Source organism: Solanum stenotomum, chromosome 4, assembly GCF_019186545.1.
Source record: "Solanum stenotomum isolate F172 chromosome 4, ASM1918654v1, whole genome shotgun sequence".
NCBI classification, from domain to species: Eukaryota; Viridiplantae; Streptophyta; class Magnoliopsida; order Solanales; family Solanaceae; genus Solanum; species Solanum stenotomum.
In genome coordinates, this window is record NC_064285.1 from 51,196,453 (window position 1) to 51,206,303 (window position 9,851).

The window sequence follows — 9,851 nt, forward strand, 5'->3', positions numbered from 1 at the left end:
CGTTTGAGTGCCTAAAAGAAAAGCTGATTTTAGCACCAGTGATTATTGGCCCTGGGCGGAGCCATTTGAGGTGATGTGTGATGCTAGCGGGACTTCATTAGGAGTTGTGTTGGGACAGAGGCGCAACAAGATGATCCATCCTATTTACTATGCTAGTAAGTCGCTAAATGGGGCACAACAAAATTACACAGTCACTGAGCAGGAACTATTGGTTGTAGTGTATGCGTTTGAAAAGTTCAGAGCTTACCTGCTTGGCACTAAAGTGATAGTTCATACAGATCATGCTGCCTTGAGATATCTCATGGCAAAGAAAGAGGCCAAACCCAGGCTGATCCGATGGGTGCTGCTTCTCCAAGAGTTTGACTTTGAAGTGAAGGACATGAGAGGTTGTGAGAACCAGGTACCTGATTACCGGTCTAGGTTGAAGGTTGCAAAGAAGGAAGAAATTGAGCTTGAGATAGATGATACATTCCCGGTGGAACATGTATTAGCTACTACTCTTGACCTTATTCCTTGGTTTGCTGACTATGCTAATTTTTTGGTTAGCGATGTGTTGCCCGAGGGGCTGACATATTAGCAAAGTAAAAGGTTCCTGCATGATGTGGGAAAGTACTTTTGGGATGAACAGTATATGTACAGGGTTTGTGCTGACAACATAATTAGGCAATTTGTTCCAAAAGTTGAAATGTTGCACGTTCTAGAGGCCTATCACTCATCTCCAGTTGGTGGTCATACGGAGGTCCTCGAACATCCCACAAGATACTTTAGTGTGGGTACTATTGGCCCACAATTCATCAAGATGCAGTGGACATAGTAAGGAGTTGTGATGTGTGCCAGCGGCAAGGAGCCATCTCTCAGTGCCATGAGTTACCCATGATACCTATTCTGGAGGTGGAATTGTTTGATGTGTGGGGTATTTATTTCATGGGATCCTTTGTGAGTTCATATGGGCAGAAATACATACTAGTTGCGGTTGACTATGTGTCCAAATGGGTTGAAGTTGTTGCTTTACCTGAGAACGATGGAAAGAGTGTTGCTGGTTTCCTGAAAAAGAACATCTTCTCAAGGTTTGGAACACCCAGAGCCATTATTAGTGATGGTGATTCTCACTTCTGCAATAAGGTGTTCAGTGCACTTCTGACCAAGTATGGGGTAAAACAACACAAGGTGGTAATACCTATCACCCACAGACCAGTGGACAAGTGGAGGTTTCCAACAGGGAGATAAAAACAATCTTGACCAAGATAGTTAATACCAACAAGACAGATTGGGCAAGGAAGTTGGATGATGCTCTATGGGCATATCAGACAGCTTTCAAGACACCTATTGGTATGTCTCTATATCAACTGGTGTTTGGGAAGGCATGTCATTTTCCAGTTGAACTTGAGCATAGAGCACTCTGGGCATTGAAGAAGCTAAACCTCTATTGGAGCGAAACTGCGAACTTGAGGTTGGACCAGATCAATGAGATGGATGAGTTCCGTCTGAGAGCTTATGAGAGATCAACACTGTATTAGGAAAGGATGAAGCTATATCATGACAAGCATATTGAGAATAAAAGCTTCACTCCTGGTGAATTGGTGTTACTTTTCAACTCTAGACTTCGTCTGTTCCCAGGAAAGCTGAGATCTAAATGGTCTGGACCTTTTAAGGTCACACAAGTTTTTCAATCTGGTGCTATTGAACTGGAAAATAAGAAAGGTGAGAAGTTCAAGGGTAATGGTCAGCGAGTCAAGGCATATCTGGGTGCTCCTGAGGATGTGAAGATTGTAGAGGAATGCAAACTTGATGAAGTCTGAGTAATCAAGTAACCTGCGTCGCGCCGCGACGTTAAATTGTGCGCTGCTTAGGAGGCAATCCATTATGTAATTGTATTAGGTATGTTCCCTTTTGCCTTATTTTTCTTTGTTTTTATAGAGTAACTGTATCCTGATGTGTGCAGGAGAGAATAGGTGGAAAAATGTAGGACCTGGTGAAGACTGAACTTCACGAACAGTCTCACGGACCAAGATGCTCTTCACGGGCACGTTCACAGTCCGTCAAATTCAAGACCAAGTTTGAAAGCTACTTGAAATTGCATAAAATAGGGTTCACAGAAGGGTTCACAGTCCGTTAAGGTGTGTACAGACCGTCTAGCCTCTCGTGAACCTCATGTATGAAAGTTAAGTTTCAAGTCGCAGACACGGACAAGTTCATGGACTGTGATGCCCTTCACGGGTAACTTCACGATCCGTGATCTTTCGAAGTCAAGTGTTTGATCTAAATTAGGATCACGAATGGTCTTACGGACCGTGACACCCTTCACAGGTAACTTCACGGTCCGTAGTCTACAGCCCAGTGTTACCCATATCTGACCCGACCCTTGCGTAACCCAACTCACAATGAAATGTATTTATTCGATTCCAAAGGCATAAGAGTCAGTTTCTTCCTATTCTTCTCCTTCATAACGGCTAACTAAGGATAAAATCGATTACCATTCATCGACAAATCCTACATCCACCAAGAATCGAAACCCTAAGTGTTCAGTTGCACAAGTATGTCAATTTACTTCCAGATTTTGGTTGTGGCACTATTTCCAAGTAGATTGATTTTCAATGGCCTGCAACATTAATCTTGTCTACACCAATGTATGATGACTTTGATTTTCTTGACTTCAGCATGCCTTTGTGATGATTAATTGATAATTGATACTTGATACTGAATTGTAGTGGGTAAGTCGAATTGGGAAGTTTTAGTTGTTCTTGTGTGTTGGTCTATCACAGAGGATCAAATTTATTGGTAGGTGGTGAACTTTAGGTTAATTAATTTTGTTGATTAAGGAGTAGGGTAAAGCTTAAGTTATAGGAAGATCTTGTAGTTGTACAAAAATAAGAGTTAAGTGCTAAAATTTGAGGTTAGGAAGAAGGTGACTGGCATATTGCCCAAAGTGTCAGACTACGACAGGTTGTACGGACCGTGGAAGACATCACGGGTCGTGTAACTTGTCGTAGACCACACTTGAAATCAACCCAGCCCTCCGTTAAAGTTCACGGGCAGTATCACATACCGTGGTGCACTTCACGGGCTGTGAAGCCATCCGTGAACATCCCTCGGTAAAATGGTCAAAGACTCCTTGTGCACACTGCTCCTATTTCATTCCACGAGGGATTTCATGATCCGTGGTTCATACCATGGCCCGTAAAAGCTCTCGTAGAGTTTCCTTGTTTGTAATTTTAATTTTTATTCTATACTTAGTTTGTATTCGTCTTTTGATTCTGTGGCCTTTCTCGATGATAGATTAGGTGACGACATTCTTAAGGCAAGGCATCCCGATGATATTACACAAGGGAAGTCTGAGTACCCGAAAGTGCACCATTTGACTGTGTTGATTACTAATGAGCTCTCTATTTTTCAGGAACAATGGGTCCTAGAAGAAAGAATGCTAACAAACCTGCCCCCATCACCGCTTTGCAATCAAAAGGTCATGACGACTCCGAAGCGAGTGGGTCTGAGGTGCAAATAAATGTTACACCTGAAGATCAGTCGCCTCGGGCTACTAGATCACTGCTAGAAGAGCTATTCTCCAGGACTCTCCTCCTCAGTCTGAAGAGGGAGGTAGTAGTTCTGATGCTGCTGCTGGTAGCCAATCTGTGGATGACTCGGGGGTCAGTGTTGAATCTAAAAGTGGTTCTCAGAATGACACAAGTACCTCTCCACCTATGGCTAATACAAAAGCTAAAACTAGAGTACGAGAGGAAACAGTTAATAGAGAGGATGAGGAGGAAATCATTAATGATGATACCATGGTGAAGTATGTGAACGTTGAGGAACCTAACCCTGCATTGAGACCAGAGTTGATTGCCTATTATCACTCCATGTGGACTGTCAACTAGTCTAAAGAGTTCTTCGACAATGGCATTGTGAACAAAACTGGATGTTTCAAGAATCGAGCAATCATGCCTGAGACTAGGGTGGTGGTAGCTGATATCAAAGCATTCTCGGACATCTATCGAATATTTCAGTTCCATCAGTTCAACTGTATGGACAATGCACCTGGCGAATACTCTAGCCACCTGACCAGAGAAATTTATTCCTCTTATGCAGCTACATTGATGAATTTTGCTGTGGATACAGAGACTACAAAACGTGGACAGAAAGACAAGGCTATTACCTGGGGTCCAATCAACTCAGTCATAGTTAGGGGAAATTCAATAGATATTTCTGAGGCTTCGATTAACAAAATGATGTATGACGCGGAATACTCTGCACCAACTTTAGTTGGCCTTTTCAAGGGCAAACATCATGTGGTCACCAGTGATGCTACGATGGAAGATCAGACTTCTCGAGAAAGGATTTTATGCCGCATTGCGAAGCAGATTGCCATAGATGGAGAAAATACAGTTTGGGTCACCATAACTCCAACACTCATCACTAAAGCTTCGCTGTCTTTTCCAGCCAAGGTTTGGTGGGCTGTTGTCCGAGCACACTTACATCGATAGCCAATGATAACACTTTGTCACCTTCCCTGGCCTCGTTGATAGCCTGTCTTATAGTTGGTTACCCGGTCAATGCAGGATGGATAATATCAATCGAGATGAGAGACATGGTACTAAATGAGAGAGCTGCACTTCTATTTCCTTGTGTGATAGGGAAATTATGTCGTGGAGCGAACATTCCTCCGAATAGCCTGTTGACAGATGGGGTGAGGCATTCAGACTAACCCAGGTTTCTAAAATCAAGGATGTCGTGAACCATCTCTTTGGCGCGAAGTCTACCGCTGTGAGTACTTTAGTTGTTGTTCCACATGTCCAAATTGATATCCCACATGCAGATAGAGGTCTAGAGCAGGGATAGTCATCACAGCCTTCCACAGAGGCACCACCACCTCCAACTTCAGTCTCCCATGCTCTAGGTACCTTTATCACTATCCTATGCTTTTTCTTAAGAAATTGGTTGCAGATCAGCGCCAGACCAGGACATTGGTACACCAGATTGTCCTCTGCGTGCCTCAGTTGGAACCTGCTGATTGTTTTTGTTGGTCATACTCTAAGCCAATAGTTGGATCGCATTTTGAAACTCTTCATTCTTAATCTCATGGTTTGGGACTAGAGGAATTGCGTTAGCATTCCTGGCATTAGCTCTACGGGGAGGCATGATCTTAAGCGCATAAAGACGGACTAGAAAGGAGATCATACCAGCGCACGACAAGAATATCAAGAAAGTGAAGTTTTCCTAAAACACTTCATAGCCTCCCTCTCACTATATGTGGTGCACTTCACACCCATGAAAATGACTCTACTTAGTGCGGCTTTTCAGACATCCTATGACTCTTAAACCTAATGCTCTGATACCAAGTTTGTCACGCCCTGAGACTACTCCGAGACGCGGACACGGGACCTAGGACCACAAGTGATCCTAAGCTAACCCTGCTGGCATGATCATGAGCATACTAAAGATAATAAACTGATGCGGAAGCTAAATCATAAATTAAAATGAAATGATGGGGAATACCCATATACTATAACTGATAAGTTTAATACAAAGAAGATATTAATTCAATACTAAGCTGAATCTAACTATGTATGAAATAAGCCTCTAAACTGACTAGAAATGTTGGGACATGCCCCAACTAGATCTAGCAAAACTGAAACTTAAGGACTAAAAATATTGAAAAGAAACTCATGACTATTGTCCTCGGAGAATGAGGACTAACCACTGATTCTGCTGAACTGGTGATCGAGAACCGATCTAAGCATGATCTGGATGCTGAAAATCTGAACCTACATCACGAGAAACTGTAGCGTACGTATGCGTTAGTACTTGAAAGGTACTGAGCATGCTGGATAGAGTAAAATTGAAATAACATATAACTGAACAAAGCAATAAAGCAATGAAATAACCTAGACATGATATAAATATTGAATACTGAGCTTACTGAATGCAGTGACCAATTTATAACATGTTGAAATGGAATACTGATAAATGGTCAATGTAATAGAATCTGACTAAACTGTGGGAGGTACTAATGACCAACATAAAACCACATGAGCTAAAAGTGGAGTGCGATGTATACTCCCCATCGAGAGGACCCATTATACCCTGCCAAAGGTATAGAGGCATGCTGGCGTGATTACTAAACTGATGTTGCCCACAGAGGGGACCTTACACCTACGTGGCTCGTAGTTCTGGGAATATATGGGTACGCTGAACCCTAGTACAATCGGTATTATGCTACTCCTAATGAATTAAGTGGTTAACTGGTTATGACTGAATTTCTGTAAAATACTGGATAGCTTAAAACTGAATATGCAAACTGAGAATACAAAATTAATTCGGAGGTAGGATTTTAGCAAGCACAACTTTTTACTCGGAGGTCGGATTTTAGCAAACTCAGTGGCGTTGGAAAGAGGATTCAAATATCTATCATAGCATAGGTCATGGGACACATAATTCCTTTTTTGCTAAGAGTTATGACCATCTGAAGTTGACCTAATCATAATTTTCATCTAACCGGCTGTTGACCCCCACTTACGGTCAGACCTACGGACCGTGGATCGAACAACGGTCTGTGTTAGTCGACCGTAGTTTGTGTCAGAGGCTGGGTAAAAGAGTTTCGATCCATGGACACAGACCACAGACTGTGGTCTGACCTACGGTCCGTGGATGGCAACCGTGAGTTACACCTACAACTTCTCAAAATTTGCATTTTCATCTGTTTCATATACGGGGTGTTACATTGAGGGTCATTGCAATCCGAACAGAAAGAAAAAAAGGAAAAGAAGGTTCAACCAGTGAGTTGAGTGCATATCAAAATTGCATAGAAAAAAATACAAATAAAAAAGAAAAAGAAGAAAAGAAAAAGAAAAAGAAAAAGAAAAAGAAAAAGAAAAAAGAAGAACAATAGCTACTGGATCAGGCTGAAATAAAGAAAAAGAGAGAATCAATTAGAAAAAAGTATGTGAAAATGAAAATTTGGGAAACCGAGGGATTAGTCACTCATGAAACCAAATATCCATTCCCTAACCCCGAGCCTATGTTATAAGCCAATAAAGCCCTACAGTGATCCTATTCCGGGTGTTTGAAAGATAAAGTGTAGAAAGCAAGGGAAATCCTGTGGTAGTTTGTTGTTAGTGTTAGAAATTCATTGAGAGCGTGAGCGTAGTACTCAATCCCTACCATTATGAGCGAGGCACTTCTTTGGTGTGAGGACACAATGGTTGCATTTGAAAGTAGATTGTGTGGGTTGATAATTCGCAAGTATAAGCATGATTGACTGAGAGTAATGCGATGTCATGTATTGATCCTTACATGTTAGATTCAGAGGTTTGGGATACAAATTGTGCTTCAAATAGTTGTTGCGTAGTGTCATAAGTCTGTAAATGATTTTAGGGCTGATTGTATTTGTTTTACTTATCACTTGAGGACAAGTAATGGTTCTAAGTTGAGGGTGCTGATGTGCTGTGAAATCACGGCACATTTGACGCTTAAGAACTATGAACTAACACTAGAATTAAGTGAAATTTTGTATTATTTGATAGGTTTGTTGAATGTGTAGGCAAAATCTGGTTGGTATAGAAAATGGGAAAAGAAGCTGCAAAATGATGATGATTCAAAGTAAAGTTCACGGTCAACTTCACGGACCATGACCTTCATTACGGTCCATGGTTGAGCTCGTGAAAGTGAAGCAGAGATGGCCTTAATAATATGAAGAGGAGTAATAACAAAGTGACAACCACGAAGGGTTCCACAGGCCGTAGCTCTTACCGGACCGTGGTACCTACCGTGGAGTTGAACTAGTGTGAAAGCAAGGAAGAGTTTGAAAAATGCTGGAATCAAGTGAAGACCACAGACGCTAGCACGGTCCGTGGTCCTCACTACGAATCGTGGTGCAGTCCGTAGTCCTTGTTCTAGTGAGTAGCATTGAAGACCCAAACTTTGGGAAGTCCAAGGGATGACCACGGAAGGCTTCATGGACAGTGAAGCCCTTGACGGGTTGTGGTAGTGGCCATGAAAAGGCCCGACAATTCAATCCTAGTTCGATTAGGACTCACTTTTAACATTCTATTTTGAATAACATTAGGTCGTTTTTGAATTATCATTCATCATCTGACATTTTGACGACTAAGAACAAGAGTATTACTGGTAGCTTTCGATTGTTAGATTCTGGGATTATTGTTATCAGTTTGAAACTCGGATTCAGACTATTAGGTTATCAAAGTGATTGTTGATTTGCTAATTATTTTTGTAAGTCTTTCTCATTATGTCTTCATTCCTAATTACAGATTGTTTATGTGAAAGCATGAGTGGCTAAATACCACGACTGGGGTTGTGGGATCTATGACGATATTCTAGTTGGGATTCCATAAAATGAGTTAAAGGTAGTCTGTGTTTACAACATGTATCTTTAGCATTGAATATCATTTTAGTCTAGTGAGTGCACACAATAGACGAACCTGTATCTGGTATTTGTTCGAGAGAAAAATACCAGTTAGGAAAAAGCTAAATTAAATTAACAAATTAGAGTTAAAGCTTATGTTCGAGAGAAAAAATCTTTAACACCATATCATTTTAAGCGAGGTTCAATGTTGGTAACACTCTAAGGTCGAGAGAATATGAGTAGTCATTATCTGATTAGGCTGAGAAACATTAGACAAATTTAACTCGCAAAGATTTTGTAAACATTGATTTACCTGACACTCAAATTACGGGGGAATACTAGAACTAATGTTATGGTGAATACAATCCTAGTTTCTCTTAATTAACTGAATTAACTTTACTATGAGATAGTCTGTTAACCGTAATTCTGGATTTTAACGGCAAGTGTTGGTAATTAGAAAAATTCAACCAAACCCAATTTACCTTTTGTTGTTATTTGTTTAGGAAATAATAACAACATTCGGATAATCGCGACAGTAAAACTTTATCTGCAAAGAAATTCTTTGTGGGATCGACCTCAACTCTGGTTGAGTTCTGTAAATTGACAAAGTCCGTTTACACTTCTTGTTCGAAGTGTAAGTTTGGACGTATCAGCCATCAGATGGACAATTGATGATATGTAGGTATTCCCCCTAGTATTTGCACTCATAAAATCAAATTGGATAGTGAATGCAAAACCAAGTGTTGAGCATCAAAGAAATCTAAATTCTCATATGAAAGAGGTGGTAAAGAAAGAAATCATCAAGTGGCTAGACACGAGAGTGGTATATCCTATTGCGAATGGGAAAGTTGCGTACAATATGCATAGAAGAAGGGCGGCATCACAGTGGTTCCAAATGAAAAAAAGAGAACTTGTACCTTTGAGGCCGGTCACCTGGTGGCGAGTATGTATGGATTCTCATAAATTGAACGCATAGACAAAGAAATATCACTTTCCAATGCCATTTATGGACCAAATGTTTGATAGGCTCGCGGGACATGGATGGCATGGTTTTTAGATGGCTATTCCAGATAAAACCAGATTTCCATTACAGCAAAAGATCAAGAGAAAACTATGTTTACATTCCTCTATGGGACATTTGCGTTCAAGATGATGTCGTTTTGACTATGCAATGCTCCGACAACATTCCAACGATGTATGCTTTCAATATTTGCATATATGGTGGAGGACTCAATGGAGGTATTCATGGACGATTTTTCAGTCGTTGGTGATTCGTTTGAAATGTGTCTTGAACATCTTAGGAAGGTTCTACAAAGGTGCGTGGAAACCAACCTAGTTCTAAATTGGGAGAAGTGTCATTTCATGGTAAAAGAGGGAATTATTTTGGGGAACAAAATCTTAGGAGAGGGAATGCAAGTGGATCAATCCAAAATTGATGTCATTGCCAAGCTTCCCCAACCTATCTTAGTAAAAGGAGTTTGGAGTTTCCTAGGCC